This window comes from Gallus gallus, chromosome 1, assembly GCF_016699485.2.
Source record: "Gallus gallus isolate bGalGal1 chromosome 1, bGalGal1.mat.broiler.GRCg7b, whole genome shotgun sequence".
Classification (NCBI taxonomy): domain Eukaryota; kingdom Metazoa; phylum Chordata; class Aves; order Galliformes; family Phasianidae; genus Gallus; species Gallus gallus.
In genome coordinates this window covers 68,158,608-68,181,189 of record NC_052532.1, presented here as the reverse complement: position 1 = coordinate 68,181,189, position 22,582 = coordinate 68,158,608, and the positions used below count along the sequence as shown (strand labels likewise).

Sequence of the window (22,582 nt, the reverse complement as noted above, 5' to 3'; positions counted from 1 at the left end):
TTCAGAGCCTATTTTTACTTATCCAGATGTGTTAGAAGATGTCAAGAGATGAACTTCATTACCTTATGCCATACTTTCCATCCTCCATCATCAGAAAAAGCAAGTTTGTGCAAGCTGGACAGTCATCAGCATGACGACTGGGCTTTACTTCCATAAGACTGACTCTGAAGGTGCCAACCTCCTTACAGGTAGGTCTCCTGCACACCTGGCTTACATCATATAGTTTGGTGTAACTATCTATTTGCGTAGGCCCAGACTTGATATATCATCTGGATCTGAGTTCTATAAGGAGAATAGTCTTATCCTTGAAACCATGCAAGTCCTAGAGTAAGCTTACTCCAGGCTCAGTACTAAATGCATATTTAAGCCAAGGACCAAAAACCACAATTCTTTCAGAGACAAAAGCATGCTTTCCTCCACGTGACAGAACTGTGCTGCTGCCTTCCTCATGCTTCCGGATCTCTGACACCAATTTTAAACACATAGCTACATGTTTGTAAGCAGACAGTGAACATCAATCCTTCCTCTCAAAATGGCTATGTCACTCCATGGTAAGGCCAATAGTTGTTTTCATTTATATATTCAAGCACATGCCTAAACCCTAGCAACTACGGAGGCAGTTCCCTACTGCAGTAAAAGGAGTAAAACTGCAAAGTTCAGGAAAGTTTCCGTTTACAATGAACTTTTGGCTCTTCAGTGGAAGCCTCTGGTAAGGAAGATGCTGAAATATATATTTCTGCTTTTCAAAAGACCTAATTTTCTTAGCAAAATGTGTTTCATCATCACTTTCTCCTGAAACAAAGCACATGAATGGCATTTTCAAGAATGAGAAATTAAAAGAGAAAGGAGAGATCCACTTTTGGTGTCAGACCTGTTCTATAGTAAACGCATACAGCACAATACAGTGGTTACCTTTAGAAATGCCAGAGATCAACACTGCACGTAGCACTGGCGCTCTTCTGGGTGAGAAGCCAGAGTATGCTTAGTAATGCTGCGTGACTCTGGACAGATAACACAGCAAGGCAACCAGTAAAACCGGGCACGAAAAGCAGTGGTGACAAGGATTGCATCTAAAGAATACAGTGCTGTCTGGAAAAGGACATGGATACAGAAAGGCTGGATGTCTGAGCACCAGTCCTGCTGCCTCCAAACTGTTTGGATTTCCTTAAAAAGAGAAGCAGGATATATATATATACACACACATGCATATGAGAAAAACAACCCACCACACACAAATAACTGCATGATTCACACCAAAAAGCAGTGGGCAGGGACAGATAAATGGAATAAGCAACTGAAGGCTCATCAGGATAGGGTGGTGTGACACAGCAGCGAGAGGGGAGGAGCAGCAGCTGGAGCAGAGCTGTCTAGGCTCTGTGGGCAGCTTGGAGCGCACGGCTGGGCACATGGTGAGCTGATATGTGAACGTGCAGCACAGACAGAGGTGCTGTGGAACAGCTGGCAGCTTCAGAGATGAAACAGAAAAAGAACGTGGTCATACTAGGCTACCAGACTCAAAGGCAAAGGACTTTCTGCGCTGCTATTTCTGCTAGCACAATTTTGGCACTTGCACTGTGCATGCTTTCACCATCCAGCTGTTTAGACTGAGTCTCTTCCCATAGAGGTTCCCTGCCTTCTTTTTCTGCAACCCATTTCAAATCCACTTTCAAGGCTCCAGGAACACACAAAACACTACAGAATCTTGCATTCTCAGGATAGCAAGAAAACAAGAAAAACCTGACCATCCTCATCTATACTAATTACGTGCCACTATTTTGCAACTCCCTTAATACTTAATTTATTACTAAATACAGATTCTCATGTAAAAAACAGAGCCTTGTCCAAAGATTTTTCTTTAATTGGCAGAAATGAACTTCAATTTGGTACGTTTTAATGTCATGTTCTCCTTCTATGTCCTAGCATCAGATGATGCTAGCTCCACTACTGCCACTGCTGAAGCTCATGGTTATCAGACCGGAGTGTTTGCCATGCACTGCTCTGTGATATGTTTCAGAAAGAAAAATAAGTACTACGTTCCTAAATAATTCATGTTTTCAGTAGTATCACCACTCACAAATTCCTATTTTATTTAATATACTACCTGAAGGAAGAAACATTCCCTGCCAAACACAACAAAACAGACACTTCACACGCAGATTTTTCTTCTTGTGTTATGGCCCAAACCAGTTCTTTCTGACGTCCTCCAGCTTTTAGTGCAGTCCCCTTATGAGGGGGGAAAGGAAATTCAAAGCTGCAACAAGCTGTCACTAATGTTAGAGTCTCATTTACCTCACTTGTATACTTCATTGCCTTTCATTTGTTATTCATTTCCCAATGAGTTACGTTCTTGTAAGCTTTGCTCCTTTAAAGTTACAGAATGAATTACAGTTGTTCTATTTAAAGCAGCACCAAGAAACAGAGTAAAATTAGCCCTGTCGGCACAGGCTCTGCTATTTAAAAGCAAGAGATGTTGGAATGTTTTAGCCATTTTAAGTCATTCTCGCTTTCCCCTGGAAGGCCCAGATGAGCCGACCGTTATGAGCAGAGCTAAAAGGAAGAGCCTGGCCTGGTCCCAGCTCCCACACCGAAAGGAGCAAAGGCTGCCCAGGCCCGACCTCGCGGCCGTGAGAAAGCCGTGAGGAGACGTTCACATCAATGGACAGCACGGGGCCGTCTTGCAGCAGACACTGCCCTTCAGGAACGATGGCACTGGGAAAGCCCAGGGGACAGTCTGGGGTGACCCCGAAGTGTAAAGGAGGGGCTCTAGGGAGGCAAAAAGCCTTTCAAAACAACATCAGCAAAGGCCACAGTTGGATGTATACTCCAAGCTGGCACCAGCTGACGCTGGTTCTGAGAGAAGTTGTCCCACCTCCCACCCAGCCATCTCCTTGTTTCGTTGCCACTCGACGCCTTGTGCCAGCACAAGGAGCTGTACAACCCAGATAGAGCGACTACACTGGGCAAAAACCTCTTCCTTTAAGGTGTTCTAGGGAGGCCAGCTCTGCCCGCATTGGTCAAAAGAAAACAAAGGGAGCAAGAGTTCAGCAACTGGGCCTTGTCTCTTCCATTTGGCTCACAGAAATTAATTGTAAATCGTCACAACACACCCGCAGTAATAACAAGGAAATATTTCCTAATAAGGAATAAAAACTGAATATTGGAGTTGTTCTGCACTCCAGGATTTCCTGCCATTCAAGGAGGGCAGCAGCAGGCTCCCAGAGCACCAGGCCGAGATTCAGCCCCGCTCTGCTTCCAGCAAGCAGTGTGGCAAGCAAGTGGAAATGCCTTTCCCTGACAGGAAACAATACAGGGCGGGTAAAACTGTGCATGGATGCCTACAGATAGGTACATATGTGACACCTGTAGATGACTGTCCACATAAGCTATGCATAAACAAATATATATGCACACTTAAAACAGTTAGTTCCAACTTTTGCTTTCACTAACATTAGGAGAACAGCTATTAAAGTTTAAGATCGCTAATAACAAACCACTTCCATTTCAGCTGTACGTTACTCAACTTTTAAGGACACATTTACTCTATCAATCGCTCTGTCCCGCAGTTAGCAGCACAATTTGGAGACATCCTGTGCTTAGAACGTTCACTGAGTGTTAAACAACTCACAGGGACATACAATACTAAATAAATAAATAGATCATTAGCTCAGCTCTTTCAAATAACCCTTTTTATTTTATTTGCAGAAGGGCTTTTTCAGACAACCCAATCACTTGGGTTTCAACACCCATTAAAATTACTATGTGGGCGGCCATAAGATAGACAAAAACACAGATCCCATTAATCTCATGTAGAGAGAAGGGGGAAAATAAAGAAGCTGTATGTCGGCTCAGTCAAGAAGGTTGGAGGGCAGTGGTGGTGCTGAGAACAGAGAGAGCAGACAGGAGCTCATAAACAAGATGGAGAGTGACTTTTTACACAGTGATATGACAAGGGGGAATGGTTTTAAACTAAAAGAGGAGAAATTCAGATTAGTTATTAGGAGGAAGTTTTATACTGAGAGGGCAGCGAGGCGCTGGCACAAGTTGCTCAGAGAAGCTGTGCATACCCCATCCCTGGAGGCACTCAAGGCCAGGATGGATGGGGCTCTGGGCCCCAACCACAGCACGGGGTTGGAACTGAGTGGGTTTTAAGGCCCCTTCCAACCCAAACCATTCTGTGATTCTACCCACATGCTGTGATGTCTTCCAGGCAGTGCTCCGAATGGACATCAGCTTCGTCAGCACCTGGAAGGCCCAAAGCATAACACGTGATGGGCAAACTCAACTGGCAGCCCCACACAGCTCATTCTCGCTTTCAGGGCCCACCTAAAGTGATGTATGTCACTTTACTGGCAAAAAGAGAAAGCTAACAATGCTCTAACAATGCCGTGCAGTGAAATGACATTTCAAAGTTTGCTTTAGCTTACTTCCATCTTTCCTTTCATTTGACCTTCCCTAAGTTTCATGGCCATACAAATCACTGCCCTCTTAAAGGAGCTTCTTGGTTTTAGATGCTTCTACCACCAGAAGCAAATGTGTTCACATGCACCTAAGCATTTTCTCAGCTTTTAGTTGGCACTTCTATCCAGATGGATTCAAGAGAACAGTTTTATGACCAGCTAAATCAACTTGCACATAGAAGAAGCGCAACATTTTGCTGCAATGTTTTGGACCATTAAATAATTCTGGACAGAGCAAGATCAACTTTTCAGAGGTCACTGAACAAAAAATGTGCTTCCTCCTTTGTTTGTGACTGGTTTTTCCGAATAAGATTATACTTGAGTGTAACAAAAGACATGTCCCACTACAAAACAGACAGCTGTCTGAAAGTATAATCTAATCACAGACGGTATCTCCAAGCCTTGGCTCTTTTGTGGCCAAGAGGTACAACTTGAAGTAGCAAAGAACAGGAGGAGTTTCTAATGAGACAACTGCATGAAGTTTCCTTGAAACTGTAATGCACTCTCAGCTTTGATACAAGAAAACCAACTCTTTGCTTCTGAGTTCCCATTTTCTAAGGAGCTTTGGGTGAGAGAAGCAGAGGGACTTCACCTTTGGGAACTTGGAGGGGTCTTTATACTGAATTGTACAACAAGATGAAGGGCACTGAGTTTATTTTCTTTTTTGCTTCGTGTATGTTCAAAACCCTGACTTTTGCAAGGCTCTTTTTGAATCACATCAATCAAATTAAATATAGTAATTAGACATGATCAGCCTGGGCCAGCAAAGGAGCTGGCTGCTAAATGAGATGCAGAACATCAATGACCGGTGATGGCCTGCACAGTGCCTGCAGCCAGGGTTAATGAGCACAACAGATCCCTCCGGCCTTCAAAGCTACAAACGCAGGTAACGAATCTTGTTAGTACATGCAATGCTGGAGAGCAGATGCTTGCGCATTTGAATCCCACTACAACAGCTAATTTCTCTAACTGTGGTTTTTGGAGAAGGAGACAGCTGTTGGCACATAAAGCAGATGATCATGATGATGCCCAGGATACAGAAAAAGATGCGAACAGCCTTCCTGTATCCAACTCGTTAAGCAACCTAGACTGCTACCTGAAAGGCCTCTCTATTTGCTACTCCATTGGTGTCCACTCATCACACGTCACTGAACAGGTAATTCAGTTCAGACTTCCCACCTGCTCCCTTACCTCCATCCTCCTTGCCTCCTCCCTGCAGCCCATTGCTTAATGCCACAGCTGTTCATCTCCTCTAGGGCTAAGGCGTATCCAGGAGTGCTTTGTTACAGATGTGTACATATACATAACCCCTCCTATCTCCTACACACACATATTCCTATCCCTTATCTTCCTGGAAGGGTGTATAAAGAAAAAAAAGAAAAATGAAAAGAGGATTTGTAGCTAGGTGAAAGACAATGAGGTTTGTGATAAGCATTAGGTTCTGTGGAAGGTCCTTCTCCTGTCATGGACTGGAAAAGCTCATTCAAAATGGGTGGTATTTTCCATTAATTTAATCTCAGAGATTTAATTCAATTATCCTGTTTCTTAGTTAAAGGACAAGAGAAGTAAAAGCAGAGTATGAGCAAAAGCTCTGGCCAGATCCAGCTGCAAGAAAAAGAAAAAGGGTTAAAGATATATGCTTATTTGCCTAAGATTATAAAAGATACAGAAGCTTTGGCATATCTGTGCCAAAGTTAAACATGCTAAAATGGGCAAATTGAGAGATTTAAAAACTTAAAAGCTTAGAGAACATGATTTCATATGTTTTCAAGATTAAATTGATTATGATAAGAATAAGAGAGCAAAACAACCAACTCTCTAGGAGCAAGCCTTTCCTATCAGTAACACCTTCAGAAAGGTCTTACAACATATGCTGAGGACTAAGCATGCTCTTGGCAGCTGAGAAAAGGAACAAGACTCATCAGTAAGAAACACTCTTCATGCAACATAGGTCACTTAAGATGCAAAGGTGCAGGCTTTATAGGAAGGCAGAAAAAAAAACAACACCTGAGTTCCTGCGGAACAGCTCTCAGTGTTGCTTTTCAACAGGCAAGTCTCTATTGCCCTGTAAGGTGACTAAGTGCCATTATGACTTCATCCAACAAGCAGAGGTGAGGACAAGTGGAGTTACCTGCAGGAAGAGTAAATGGAAGTACCAGTTCAGTACCAACAGTGTAAAGATGGAGATCAGTGGAGAGACAAATAAAAGGGTCTTTCAGGCAGTGATGTCAGTCGCTTGACAAGTTGGATACAACCAGCTATTTCCCCATAAATGGTAACCAAGACAGAAAACCCAAATAAGCAGTAGGAAGAATGAGATCATTTCTACTTTTGAAATCTTTAACATGAATGTTTCTTAGTGGAATGAGTTCTGGGCACAAGGCACTTGCACAGAAAGGACAGAAATCACTGCCAAGTTCTGTTTCCAGGAGTGTCAGTGCAGGTATCTGAATTGCTTCTTGGAGAGAAAAGGAAAGAAGACCCTCCCTGTCTCTCCCTCCACTTCTTTATTCACTCTTCCCCTCCTGGCCATGCACTCCTACTATTTTCCTGACACTGCAGCAGTCTGCAGTGACGCAGCCAAAAGGTGAGTCAGACAAATGCAGCTGCCTGACAAAGCTAAGGTACTAGTCATCCCCATGTTCTGGAAAAAGGAGACTGCTCCTTCCTAAAACCAGTCAGCTGCAAGTCCCAGTTCTAAGTACACAACTGAAAAATTTAGTGACAGTGATGAAGCACACGGATCAAGGAGGAATGGCTCTGCCTCTGTGGCAGGCACCTAGATTTGAATCCCATTCAAGCAAGGCTTGGATACACTTGCTTTGATGGGAGGACAGGATTGTCCTTTTTCCCAGTGGCCAGGCACATCAGATGAGCTGTGAGTTCTATGTCATACCCTAACTCTGACAACTGGTAAACAAATATTAACTCTCACCAATGAGACGCATTCTTCTTGCACTAGCTTTTGCTGGCTCCATTTTGAAGAGGGCTGATGGTGGGGACAGCTCTGCACTGAAAAACTCCCACATCCCCTTTACTTCATGCTGCATCAATACATAACACAATCATTTAAGTTTGATGAAAAAGGTTATGGTGAGGCATATCACGATGACCAACTGAACATCCCCTAGGTGACATCTCAGAGACTGCTCTCTTCACAAATAACCCTACCTATATTCACAAAGATCAGGAAAGGTTTGCAGTAGCTGCTGCTTTAGCTTGCACCAAAAGCCATGCCAGGTACTCCTCCTGGGTGCCACTTGGTTCTGGCGATGTGTCAAACACAGCTCAATGTGGACAGGCAAATCAAAACAGCACTGTTAACATGGATCACAGGTCTACACCACACAGTAGAGAGAGACACGCATCACGTTTTAATTTGCATGATTTTGTGACCACCCGAAGAATGCTGAGAGCAAAGCCCAACGCCTGATTCACAGTAAAACAAGGGAATGCCCACCTTGAGATACTCTCTTAATTTCTCACTCATCCTGCTGTACTCAGCAGCTCCACCACCAGAGTTACCAGCTGTGGCATCCCTAACACAGCCCCAGCAGTGAGTTGAGGTGGTCAAATCTTTCCACAAAATAAAAACACCTTTAAAATCCTGGCATTTAGCAGTGATACAAGCATTTAAATATTTTGAGAGTTCTGCTTCCATTTGTAGATGATACACATATAGAGGAAGAACGGTCGTATGGTTATAGCACAGGAAGCTGCATTAAATAACAGATGATCTAGACTCTATTTCATTTCTCATAAGTAATAACAAATCCTGCAGAAAAATAAAAGGAAAAAGTCTACCTAGAGTGTACCTCAGTTACCCTACAAGAGAGCAGATGTACTACTCACATACCTAAGCAGATCACATCAGGAGGCTTAATGAGTTCATACGTACAAAGAACCTGGGCTCTTAGGAAGAAAGAAGCTGGAGTATTTAAAAAAACCTGTTTATTAAAGGACTCATTTCAGCCGGCCCCAAAACCTTTAATGTGCATGGCCTCTTCCTTGTCATTACACTTCTCTAAGCTGTCCACCTCATCAGACAGGAGAAAGAGTTAACTTCTGCAGCCGACTGGAGAAGGGGCAGTGATCTGTGTATCACGGTTGGGAGGGTGTGTGGCAAGATAAGCAAGGCAGATGTTTTTCAGTGCTCCAAGGACGGGGCTGAAGTCTCATTCTGACTTCAGAAAATACATGGGAAAAGGAAACAGAGAGAGGACAATACTAACATGCCATAAGTTGCCAAGTTTCGTGATTGCATTTCCAAGCCGGGCTACACTCACCCTTGGCTTAATGTTGCAGTCATGAATCCAACTCAAAGTGTTCATTTGAATGAGTCCCCAGTCCATGTTTACACATTCTGTTGCTCACATGCAAATAACATTAATCAGCTGTCTTTTAAAGAAAGATAAATGCACAACATTTGGGAAGTTCTACCAATTTCCTGGTAAAGCACCGGGAATATATGTAATATAGCCCTGTAAAGGATGTAGTTTGTCATGTTGATTTAAGACAGGGAAGGCAAAGGGCCTCTTAATTTCATGAATCACTAGAAAGTAGATGCTCTGCTATATTCTCTTCACTTCATCTGAAAACATGAAGGGCATTTAAAGGAATGCAGTAACATAGCATTGGTATAAAACCAAAATCATTTAAATTTGTGATTCCTCGGATGATTAATTAACGCTTCAATTGAATCTTAAGACACATTTCACCTGCACTTACGTACAAAAATATAAAACCAAATAAAATCCCTTACGTTAGAAGTAGCCCTGGCACTCTGAAAAGGTCTGTTAAAAACCCAGCACTTTCTGTTCCACACATCATTCCTCAGCTGATACTGAGCTGTACCTAAGGCATATATAAATAAGAAAAACATCATCAGTTTCTCCAGGTCTAAGATGATAACACTGGGATGGGAGTAGGATCTGGAGGCTAGTCTGTTTTTATTTTTATTTTGTAAATTTCCTTGAGTAAAGTCTTATGAAATAAATCAGTAATAAAATAAACTGTAGAAACTTCAGCAAATCCTGATAGCACAGGGCAACTGCAGGGTTGGCAGTCTCCAGGAGGAAAGGGGCCCTTCCACGCTTGCCTGAATCTGCAAAGGTCTCTTGGGGTTGTTACCAAGCCTCAAGCTGCTTTCCTTTCCTTCAGGATATGCCTCCTGCTAATAATACCAGAATGCATCTTCCAATGAATCAGAGCTGCAAGCTTTATTCTGTTCCCAGTGTGATATAGCTGCCTCCCAGCTTTCAAGCAAATTGTTTCATTCCTTTATATAATTTTCTATCAAACTCCTGAGGTACTTTGCAAAACTAAGAAATCAAAGCACATCATTTTGTAAAGCAAGGCATCAGAAACATCACCACTGATTATGAAGGAAAGTAATTGAAACCAGGCTCAATCCTGGGAAGGCTTTGAGATGTAAGAGCAAGGAAAAACTGATCCAGAGAATCGTGCCTTGTAATAGTGCCTACTGCAGACTGGGGAACAGATTCCTTCCTACTCCAACCACTTATGGTAGTATTGATAATAATGCTAATGTATCCAAGATAAGCTTTAGGCTTACAAAGCACTCCTCACATGTAGCTTACAAAATATCAGGGCGATATCAATCTGATTTTAAAAATGAGGGGACAAAAATGAGAGTATCCAAAAAAAAAAAGAATCTCATAGCTAAGTTCAGTATTCCTCAGCACTCATCTCAATCATTCTCTTGTCTGATGTATGCACAAGTATTACTGCCTACAATACCTTCTGCTTTTCACATCTACACAATCATCAGCTTCACAGGATCGTTAAGGTTGAAAAGACCACTAAGATCCTCTACAAATACCACAGATTTTTCAATGTGAGCAAAGAGGCAAACATCACTACAAGATGATCCTAAGATTTAAAAAACAAAACAAAAAGAAAAAAAATACCACAACCAAGTACACAGCACCACAGCAGAAACTGAAGTATAAAGTGCAGCTTATATAACCTAAGGGATGAGCTGAGAAATGGAATCATTGCATCAGTCCTGATTCTTGTCTTCCGTTTAGTGTTACAGTCACATCAGGTCAGCACTGGGGAAAGGCAAGCTGTTTCTCTGGCAAGCCTTCACACAGGTACGTGCTTGTAAAACACTATTTGTGCACTCAAGAAAAATGTTTTATGGAACTGTTTTTAGACAAACACTAAACAATATAAAGAACTATGGGAAAAACTAGAACTACACAAGGAAATGGGGAAAAAAAAAGCCAAGAACAAAGCTCAGATGACCTGAGCCCTGGGCTCTACAGAGGCACGCCTGCCTGCTTGTGCTTGTGTTTACATTGTACCCTGGCACTTTTGCAGCTGTGATTGAGGAAGCATATTCTCATGTTCTTCTGGGAAAAAAAAAAAATATATATATATATATATATACACACACACATATATACTCCAACTACACTGTTGACAAAACAAGAAGTCTGAGAATTCACAAGTTTTTGCATGTACTTGCAGGGATATTTTACCAAGGTGAGGCCAGTGGATTTTATTATTGAAACTTCATCCGCCATGGGAAATCCCTCAGAAGTCACACTGACACAGCAGTCAGGAGCAGCTACAGGCAACCAGGCCTGCACAGCTGCAGGGTCACAGGGGCCTTGCTTGCTGCCATCTTCTCCCGAAAAACAAGCCAGCCTTTGCTCTGTTGCAGTGGCACAGTGCTAAGAAGTCACCCTCATGAGGTAGAAGCAAACATCTCCTCCTAAGGCAGCTCAGAGGAAGCCCTTTCTGAAAGGACTTTCTCACCCCCATTGGCTACAGAAGTGACCAACTGCCTTGGATATGCAGCTTTTAAACATTCAGGTAAGGACAGATGAATCCTGTCTGGCAGCTGATACAATTCCAGCCATCAGCACACGATGAGCGTACCTGGAATTCATCTTCAGATTTAGCAGTTTGCTTCTCCTGATCTTCTCAAAAACCCATGACTGTTGGCCAAGTCAATAGCATGCTTCCCAAACACTTCTTGAAACCAAACAGCAGTCCTATGGCATGGATTTCACTTCCAGTTAAATATGTTTTAAGCACCAAATAAAGCCAACATATTTGGTGGCATCCCTGCCCAACAGAGCAGCAGAGGAGAACTGGTAAACTGTCTCTAACATGGACCCAAAACCTAACCCAGGTCCCCAAAACCTTCAGAGAATTGGAATCTGACCGAGGTTTGAGCATCTTGTCATTTCTATATCCTTTAACTCTGAGCATCTCACAGACAGTAAAAATATCTTCCACAAAGAAAGAAAGATTTGAAGCTCTCTACATAGCATTTGCTAAAAATACCTCTCTGGAGACATCCTTTGCCAAGTGCTAAAAGAACAAAGGCTGAATTGTAATGTTGAAATATTTGTAACGTGTGTTTCTTGTGTTTCTTGTGAAGCATGGCTGGCAGTTGGGGATGGCGTCTTTCAGCTCAACAGCCTGGTCCAAGCTCTGACTGGAAGCAGCTCTTTGGTGGCTTATGTGAAATGAGTCAATGGATCTCCATCCAGCCCTCCATAAATCAGGAACCACAAAAGCATTTGCAATAGTCACTTCCTTTGTTGATACCATTTGAAAGGCCAAGGACTGAATAAGGTGGGAAAAAATGACCGATCCTCCCTGAAAATAGCATGTTTCTTCAAAGCATGGATTGTTTTTACCAAGCATCTTTTGTGAAAGTATCCCAGTGCCTACTATAGAAACACAGAGCTTAGTTGAGAGCGTGTAAAAACAAATGCATAGGTCGCTCCAAAAGTAATGCCTCCTATTTATTTTCACAGAAACAACAGATGCAAAGAGCACTACAACGATATCTGTTACACCAGATTCTCAGCTACAGAACAGTGTTTTTCATCATAGTTATCACCATTAGCTGGTTTACATGGATGAGCTGATTGAGATGCTCCTAATTTTATGGTATGACAGCTGTGCATGGCCAGCCAGAACGTGGCTTGTTTTTCACATCAATGCAGTCACTGCTGAAATGCACCACCCACCGCCTTACTGTGTGCACATCCACTGTTTGGTCCCCATAAGCGCTCAGCAAATATTAACAAACGTCAACGGGTGCCATTTTTTTCTGCATGGAGGAATTCAGTGACACACCTTTCACGTGACCACATCTTCCATGTCAGACGCCATTTTGTCAGACTGCCCCTCTGCTGCCACCAGTCACACAGCAACAAAATGCAGTGGGATACTGGCTGGAAGGTTCGGCCTCTACTCTCATACCACCAACAGCCACTTCTATCACAGACCAGCATCATAAAATAGGAGGCATTACTTTCAGAGCAGCCCTCATAGATGTAATCCCACACCTTCCCAGTAGGAAAAAATAAGACCTGCTGACTTTAAACATGCCACAGCTGTGCAAAAAGAAGGCCAGTCAACAGGAACATTCTCTTCTCACATGCTAACTTCATGTCTGCTTTCCAGAGCCAGTAAAAGCTTAACAGTTCAGTATTTTTCCTTAAGAAAGTTTAGCACAAATATAGACTCTGTTTGAGCAAACCACTCCATTCCAAGGATATATATCACCACGAATTTTGGCCTAATCTCTTGCCAAAAAAGAGGCACGAAGCAAGTAACTGAAATTTAGAACACCAAGAGAAAAATAACAGCCTCTTAAATTTCTAAAAGGAGTCATTCTAAGCGGATACAAATAGTATAAGATCAAATGCTTTGATCACAAACTTAATTTCTCATAATAAAACCTCACACCCCCTGAAAACCATCAAAAATTTCAGCAAATTAACCTTCCTGGAATTCAGAGCAGATGTTTTGAGGAAAAAAAAAAGAAAGAAACCAAAAAAAACCAACACCTATTCAGTGGTATTAACTAATCTGAACTCTGTTACATTTGGATGACACAATTGAACATAAACACAGTTAATATTAGGGAACTGGTGCTGCTTCACAAATTTAGGAATGCCAGCTGAACGAAAAGAATGCGTTTCATTCAGAAAAGATGAAAGCCTTCTGAATTTTGGTGCTTCATAAACAGCTGCTGAACCAACTGAATGATGCCTGTGAAGCATGCAGGGTCAAACGTGGCCAGAACCTCAAAGAGCACAGGCTCTTTCAGTGTTGAAAAAGGACTTACAAAGAGACCTTAATACATTCCTGTACTCTTTCTCTGCCTGGCACTTCAAAAAAACGTCCCCAGTACCTAGAACAGAGGCTGGATTATCCTTTGTCAGTCCTCCCTCTTGAAATAGATGAGAATTATGCCACCATATCCAATATGGGAAATGGTTTTTGCCTGACATCAATAAGAGAGGGTTCCTGTTTAGAAGCAGCATTAAGATATCATAGAAAGCCAAGAATTGCAAAGAAATTGGTGTTTATTGATGCATTTGTCACTAGCAAACATTGATTTAGATCCCATTAATCTGGAAAGCCATTAGAATGCATTTAGTGCAGTCCTTGTGAGATAGCTAATTTTTACTTCTGTTAGAAATCCTGCACCCTTCATCAAGCACAAGCTACATTCCTGATCTAGGCGAAGAACAGAGGAAAAAGCACAAGCAGGTGCAGCACTTGCCACACCACAAGCAAAATATCCCCTATTTTGCTCCCTGAATATTGCTCCATATAGGACAGGAGCCTTCTCTTGTAAGTGACTTCATCTTGTAAATCCAACGCTTTGTTGACTAGATGATCACCACCCTTGAATAGAAGGAAGCTGCACCCTAAGCACATATTCAGATGTTCCAGACAGAAGTCTGGCATTCCAACTAAGACAAATGTGGGATTTACACTGGTCTTACTGTTGTTTATTTGCAATATTTGGAGAAGATTTACTTGAGAATTCAAAGAAAAGGGGGATGGGTGGACCTTAACGTCTTTGCAGTAAAATGCAGCCTTGCCTTGGCAGCCGAGAGAGGGAGAGGAAGCACTTAGATTCCAAAAGGACAGAAAAAAATCTCCTCAAGCAACTACAGCCTTCAGCTGCATGCAGTGCACAATCATTGCTGCTCCCATATGCCCTTAGATAAGTTCACACTCTTAGTACATATGGAGTCCCTGATCATTCAAGACGACACAACTGCTTTAAAGCATTTTGGCAAAAGGACCAAGACAAGACATTTAGTTGTGTTTCTCAGACTGAGGAAATTACAGTCAAACGGAAATACAAAAGACACTGTCAAGTAAGACTACCCTCAAAAATGCGCCTCTACATTAAAAATAAATACAGAGAACACTAACAGGTTTCGGTTATTTTTAAAAAGAGAAAATAGTCTAATGGAAACTGTTGCATGAGTCCTTCTCTTGTAGCCTTGACTCCTCCACACAGGCTCGGCCCACGTCTGGGGGATCAAAATCTGAGTCTGAGATGGGATGGTAAAACATTAAACTAGCTTTCTCCATTTGGGTCTGATAAAAAGGGTGGGAGGAGGTTAGCTAAAATTACTTATCTTTACCAGAATATAACCATTTCCATTCCAATCGCCTTATGAATACTTTTTTGTTTTTTGACTTTTTTCTTTCAATGCTTTCAAATACAATCAACTACAATATGCATGAAAACGGATATGTACCTACTTATTTTTTTTTATCTTTTTCTTAAAGCTGTTTTGATTGCAAATATTTTACAAAGCAGTCTCTTATTCTTCTTATTTAAACAGATAACATGTCAAGTATATTTCTTCACTATATCCTCACCGCATCCATAGTCTTGCATCTTACCAGAGAGTGAAAATCAAGGCAGCAGCTGCTTTGCCAGGCTCCAAGGAGCCACTATGAAAAGGTATTCAGCAAAGCTGTGCGGCAGCCTTACTGCTGGCAAAATGAACTGCAAGCAGCAGTTGAAGTCAGTGGTGTAGGTCAGGGTATGTTAAAACATGGTATATTCTCTCATCTCTGCTCTGCTTTATCTGTTTTTTTCCCAGACACGGAAATTAATTTGTTTTCTTTTTCCCCCTATTTCCCCCCTTGCTGACATATAATTGTCATAGATGTCAGTGAGCAAAAGTAAAGAATTAGCATTAATATAGTTCCCTGTGTTATTAAATAGGGCTCAGTGGTACCCAAGTGGAGCCTAAAACTCTGTGGAGCCATGAGTGAACAATAGATGATGTTTTCAGCACAGACTTGGAGCAAGCAGCTCTGTGCTAGCAGGGAATGTGCAGGTTGTACCCAGACATCCTCCGAAAAAAATTGAGTGCAAAGCTCCCTCAAGTCACCCTACAGTATTATCTGCACTGCTGATATTGATTGAAGGAATTGCGATTAGAGCAGTACTACATTAAGTCAACCTGAATGTCCAGTCTGAGACTTGCAGCACCGTCGGGGGGATTGAATACATTCAATGCAGTACTCATTTCCACTCCTCATCGTGACACAGCCCAGAGCAGTAAGTCTTGGAAGATAAAGAGGAAATATCACTGCAGGCATCTTTGATGTAAGCTCACTTGCATGTAAATTACATCCCAGGTGTACTTATCAGCCCTCTGGAAACACAGAGATTTACATGCTCATACTGATCAGCCGGTAAACACATTAAAATCCTCACCTGGACAGCTCCTTTCTTTTCACATTACCTCCATGCCAACACAGCTGAAAGCCAAATTTTAATCGCACAGCTTCATTCTTTTGTAAATATCTTATTTACATGGCCTCAAACTTGGGAAAGTTTTGCATTTCCTTGTGCACCTGGGGCTCACAGTGACTTCGCTGGACTGCTAACTACTGTGAAAGAGCTTGCCAAGAAATAGTGCACGCTACAACATTGGAAAGAAGCAAAAAGAAAATTGCCAGCACCTGTGAAGGTTTGCCAGCAAAGCTTGAACATCTAAAGCATTATACTTCTTTTCTCTTCTCCCTCCAGCTTTATCACTGGCTCACGAAAAAAAGAAAAGAAAGAAAGAAAGAGAAGGCTTAAAAGGAGAAGGAAGGAATCTGCTTCACTACTTCCCCTTCATCTTCCTATCCAAACTAACTGGTTTTGTGTTTCCAGATCTTTCTCTCTCCCTCCAGTCGACTTACCCTTTTATTTTTTGAAATAAACTATTTCTAACTATAACGCCACCATTTGCCCTCAAGAACTTACACTAAAGTACAGGTTCTACAGGAGTATAAGGACAAAAGAGAATGCAGAACATCTCAAGTTCAGTCTATCTACCAGATAATTATCACTGTTCATCATAGAATGGCCTGGGTTGAAAAGGACCACAGTGATCACTGAGTTTCAACCCCCTGCTATGTTCAGGGTCGCCAACCACCAGACCAGGCTGCCCAGAGCCATATCCAGCCTGGCCTTGAATGCCTCCAGGGATGGGGCATCCACAGCCTCCTTGGGCAACCTGTTCCAGTGCGTCACCACCCTCTGACTGAAGAACTTCCTCCTAGTATCCAACCCAAACCTCCTCTGTCTCAGTTTAAAACCATTCCCCTTCGTCCTGTCACTATCCACCCCTGTAAACAGCCGTTCCCCCTCCTGTATCATCACTCTGATATTTCTAAACTGCAGTCCACATTTACTGTCAGCAGAATGTGGATGGTCAATGGGACAGGAAATTGGGGTTTTTATTTTTTTTTTTTCTTTAAATCAAAGAGACACAATGGCCTCAGAGCACACTGTGGGCTCCCAACAGACTGTTGCTCACTGAACTTGAGAACCACAGCCTCAACTTCTGTTGCTGTGTAACCGCACCACAACTTGCACAACTCAACCGCAGCAACAGCCGTAGCAGTCAGATTCATCTGAAGAATACCATGGGGACCTTCAGTTGACTTCAGTTCCACACACATCTCTTTTAAACAGATACTAAAGGTCAATCATACTCATGTTTTACACTCGTACACATTTTTATTTAGTCCATGAAGATTTCCCTATTGTCTCATCACTACATCTGTTTGATGTAACAGCCATATTTTGCACGCCGTGCTTTTCAAATACTTCAAAGAAATAGGATCTACTCCATAAATTTTTGTTCACCTTTGTGTTTTTCTCTGACTTCAGGCTCAATTTCTATCAGGAATAATTCAAAGCATAAACAATTTATGGGACACAATTCCAAGTGTTTTTAAAATGATTATCTTTAATAAAGTAGAATTAATAATAATTACTTTTAAGTTTTTAATTGCTGCTTTTACAACTGAGCAGTGAAGTCACCAAATCCAGCACATAAATGAGCCGAGATGCTCATATAATACATATTTTATATGAATTCCCCTTTCCCGTTAAATGAGAAGATAAACAGGCCAAGATAGGGTAAGAGCCTCCATACAAAAATTAACCAGAAGAGAACCCACCTAAAGCATTTCAATATAAAATGGTCACCTATATTCCTTGCTCATGACGTACCTGAGAGGTGAATTCATGAAGAACTGTTATAATAAACTTTGCATCTGTGCCGCTAGTATGATGCGATGCAATGATTAACTGAGCCTGTTAAGACTGGGGCAGGACTAAATTGTAAGACTTTACCAGAAGCTGTATTTACAATATATTCAAGTTTTATTTCCTTCCTTAAACTTGAATATTTCCTACCCTGTATTTAAAGAATAAAAACCTTCATGTCATTCCCACAAGGTTTGCAGAAACGATGATCCATGCTGTAACTTCAATAAGTGAAGAAAATAAATTATTTTAAACCATAAGCAGATGACAAAATTCAGCAAGAAAATTCTTCTTCAGCACAGCAAAGCTTTCAATTTACAGAAGTGAAATATGGCAAGTCGGTCGTGAAGACTATCAGCCTGCTGACCCAGACTACTTCACCGCTGCACTGGACTAACCCAAGCACAAAGAAATCCAGTGAAATCCAGCTACAAAGATGCATGTTAATCCCACCAACAGCGGTGAAACTCCTTTCTTTCAGCTAATTCTGGAAGTCAGAATTCACTGTGATGCCTTCCAAGAGATACCAAATTACAAGTCTCACCCTAGGGATGTTTTACTTAGAAACTAATTCTCAGTGTGTTTGCTACTGTTAACCAAGTGCCATTACTCCACTAAATAGGAACACCCTTCAACAGTTGGCTGCTACATGTTTGTAACAGCCAGGTCTTTCATTGCTATAAGATTGCCTAGCATCCCACAGAGGAGCTCTAAAGGAGAACAAAATTCCCATACGGTTCCAGATGTTAGGACTTGTTAAATCATAATTTTAATCATTATTAAACACCGACTTTGTTCTCTGGATTCAATTTATGTACTTTGTAAAAACAGGTACTCCCATTAAATTTGTACTTTGTGATTGAATTTGTTCTCCTTTCCTGCTCTGCCAAATGCTAAATACCACAAAACAGAAGAATCTTGTTATCTTTAACTTCAAGAAACAACAGCTGCCTTAAAACAATGCAGTACAACGCTTTTATCTGTGGAGTTACTAATGTAAACTGTCCCCTCCACATAGGACTCAGCGTGCTAAAAATTAGTGACATTTTCAGTGGAACAATCCTTTCATCATCAGGCTGATATTTGGCTGGTGTTCCAGTCACCTCCCTTGTAAGGCACCAGTGAGAGGGAAGGGCAGGGACCACGTTATGCAACCATCCCTCGTTAAAAATAAAGATAATAATAATAATGAAACAAATTTTGAGAAATGCCTGTGATACACTTTTTTTCCATCATAGAAAGCAGCACAGAAGAAGCCTGATGCTATCGGGCTACAGGCTACTATTTTTACCTGGCTAATTTAGCAAACGTGGATTTCCAAAAGGAATTTTTTTTTTCAGTTCCTATGTGAAGAATGTAACAGCCACACCTGAGAGCAGCTCCTGCCTCCTCCACATTTTGGTTCAGATCTAGTCAGTCAGCCAGAGATAGCTCTTCACTGGAAAATGAAGTGGATATACAAGGCCGTGTCTGCGTCTTGTCAACCTCTCCTGTGCCCTCAGTTGTGATACATGGAAACCTAGGTTGTTCATCATGAATTCAGCTCCAAACAACAGTGAAGTGTTTCTAGGGCAAGGTCATCTGCATGCTGGCAAGCTGGTAGAAAAAAAAAATCTCTCTGTAGACAACAAAATATCTTTTGGAATTTAACTACCTGCTCAGCTATAAGCAAGTTCATCCTTCACTAGCGTGTTCATAACACCAAGGCTTTCTACCAGCTGTAGGCTTTTCTAACAGCTGTAGCTGTTTTGTCATCACATAGCAGGTGTGTCAAGCCTCTCAGAACATTAGATTCAGCTCTATTCATCCTGGGAAGGAAAAAAAAAGAAGTAGAAAAGAATGATCTTTGGGAATATCTTCTTTATCCACTAAGAGCGTGGACTCAGATTATTAGTAGTGCCAGCAAACTCTAAGCTTGCATACATGGCAGAAGCAGTCTACCTTGGCAATGAACCCTTTTCCTCCAGAGCAGACTTGAGAGTTTCCAAAGACAGCAGTCAGGCAGGAGAACACCCCTGCTCTCACTGGCATTCCCAGCACAAATGTGATAAACGTCGCTCATCTGTTACTCTGGGGACAGGGAGACAGGACACAAACCTGGCATACCCAGAAGTGCGAACCTAAGCACGCTCAGCTCCCCACTTGTGCCAGCCATCTTCCTTTTGCTGGCCCCTTGTGCCCCCCTTCACAGCTAAGTTTTAGGGTACTTGCTCATACTACAGAGAAGCTCAACCTGTTTGTACCAAACTATTACTTAATATTCCCTGTTCTTTGGTACTGAAAGGTGAATAGTTGTCTGTGGTTTTACTTAGGAGATTTTACGAGGGTGGATAGTGATAGGACAAGGGGAAATGGTTTTAAACTGAGACAGGGGAGGTTTAGGTTAGATATTAGGGGGAAGTTTTTCACTCAGGGGGTGGTGACGCACTGGAACAGGTTGCCCAAGGAGGTTGTGGATGCCCCATCCCTGGAGGCATTCAAGGCCAGGCTGGATGTGGCTCTGGGCAGCCTGGTCTGGTGGTTGGCGACCCTGAACATAGCAGGGGGATTGAAGCTTGATGATCATTGTGGTCCTTTTCAACCCAGGCCACTCTATGATTGTATGATTTTTGCTGTTATGAAATCCCATTGGCTACCGTTTTACATCAGCCACTGTTCCCTTTTACTAGTAAAAATATAGAAGACAACTAACCATCTGACAATCACAATCTCATATAAGCTATCTCCTAATTATTACACTGAAGTTCTAGGTATCCAACTTTGCAACCATACTCTACTCAGCTACAATTCACACTAAACTGTTTTCCATCTAAAAAATTGCCAGTTTGTTTATAGGTATACCAGCCATATACATCAGAAACTAAGGCATAAATTTACCACTCAAGCTAGAATGCAAAAATTAAGCAACAAAAACACCAAGAAATCAGAAAATCAGATTGACTGATGCATAGATTAATATTTCCCCAATTTGGTGTTTTATTTACTTTTTTTTTTTAACCTGTACACAAAGTATTAGGTGAAATGTTAATGAAAGCTTCACAAAATGACCTGATTTCACAAGCAAAAGACAGTACTTACTATGAGAATTACCTATCTCAATGATCTCCATGCTGATCAAATTACCTGTGACAAGGAAAGTAAGTTCTTCCCAATACGTTAATTCATCCTATTAGCCCCTGTTTTGGTTTCACTGTTATCAAAGAAAAACCGTTCTGTTGTTTCTTCATGCAGACACAGGAGCAGCAACGCTGCCAAAAGTTCCTCTGTAGTGTCAGACTACAGAGCTGAAGGACTTTTTGTACCAATCAAACAATCCAGCCTACTCTCCTGCAATTGGGAAGGACTATCTATCCTTCCAGAAAGGATCCCTCACCTTGCATACACTTCACCATCACTGATTCACACTATGCACAAAGTAACCCCTCCCTGAATTCACACCCTGCAGGGTGAGATTTGGTTACTCTCACTGTTTATACGACAAAAAGAAGCATTTGTGATTGTTATTTTGTCACTGGACTTCCAAAAATCCTGTATCAACCTACCCAAGGAATTAAGACTCAGCCACTTACCCAAGCCACATGTTCAAGCTATGGCAATGTAATCACTAATGCTGGCCTGTCTGCCCTAAGTGCAGCTGTATGTTGAAATGAGCTGGGAACAACAGAAGATTACATGATTATGCGGACAATACTATGCTTGATTTATGTCCACAGTCATTATCTAAGACACATAAAGCCTCTTTCTGGGGGACTAAAAGCAAACCATTTGTCATATAATATTAGCTTAGTCTTCGTGCTGATGAATACCGTATTCAGAGAAGCAATTCCTTCCATTGTAATTTACAAGCCTGCCCTGTGGCTCTTCTGACAACACAAATATCAAAGTTTATCAATTGACTACATTTTAGCTAATCCCCTGCTCCGTCCTGCTGGTGGCAGAGGATTTTTATTAGAATAAATGGGGACCAAGTGAAAATTGAGTTTAGAGGGGGAAGGCAAACTTTAAAAACATGACCAACTCACGGCCTGCTCAGGGACAGCAGGCAAAGACAGTGCTTCTCAAACAGTGACTAAGCTCTGTGTGGTCACTAAAGAACTCAGCAGAGATCCTGAGCCACAGAAGGTAGTTCAAATGATAGAAAGATACATAAAATAAAGTTACCCAGCATTCAATTACATCAATTACACGTTGATAGCAAGGCCAGGTTGGATGGGACCCTGGGCAAACTGATGCACTGAGTGACAGCCCTGCCCACGGTGGGGGTGTTACAGGGTGGGCTATAAGGTTCCCTCCAACCCAAACCATTCTGCAACCGCATAACTCTCATCTATAGAGCACAACCACAGCCTATCACCTGGAGGACTCCCAGCACACTTGCAAGCACTGCAGCTAACCCTTCCAAGTAACATAAGACCGATACTGTTCCACCCCAGCTCCTAAAGAGTAAGCAAGTGAGTGAAAGCAATTTTCAAGACTGCCGTTTGTTTTCCAGTGCACAACGCAGTGAGATTTATTAGCGTTATATACCCAAATAAACAAGAGCTCTCTGCTTCGAGCAACTTCGGAAAGCCCATCAAGCACCGAATGGGTGCGTATGGCCCAGGCCAACACCGGTGGTCCTCAGAGCAAGCCTCGCTGCCCTACAGCAGCTCAGAGCCAAACAACACGAGCGTGTAGCCCAACAGTTACCTGAGGAGAAACGCGTCCTGCCTTTATTTCAAGCCAGCCTCCAGCCCTGCCGCTCACCCAGGGGCCGTATCAA

The 22,582-nt window shown here is 42.0% G+C and overlaps 1 protein-coding gene across 9 annotated transcripts in view; it reads right to left on the bottom strand.

Annotated features, from left to right (window-relative positions):
* Window positions 1-22,582, bottom strand: part of STK38L (serine/threonine kinase 38 like) — a 46,856-nt gene that overhangs the window by 23,505 nt on the left and 769 nt on the right. The window contains exon 1 of one of the 9 annotated variants that reach the window (XM_046939402.1): window positions 63-22,568. The exons of 7 other annotated variants lie outside the window; for them this stretch is intronic. The gene's annotated coding sequence lies outside the window, so the exon portion shown is untranslated. Of the gene's footprint in view, window positions 1-62; window positions 22,569-22,582 lie in introns of those variants that run through there. One more of the 9 variants, XM_046939413.1, reaches the window with a different exon arrangement.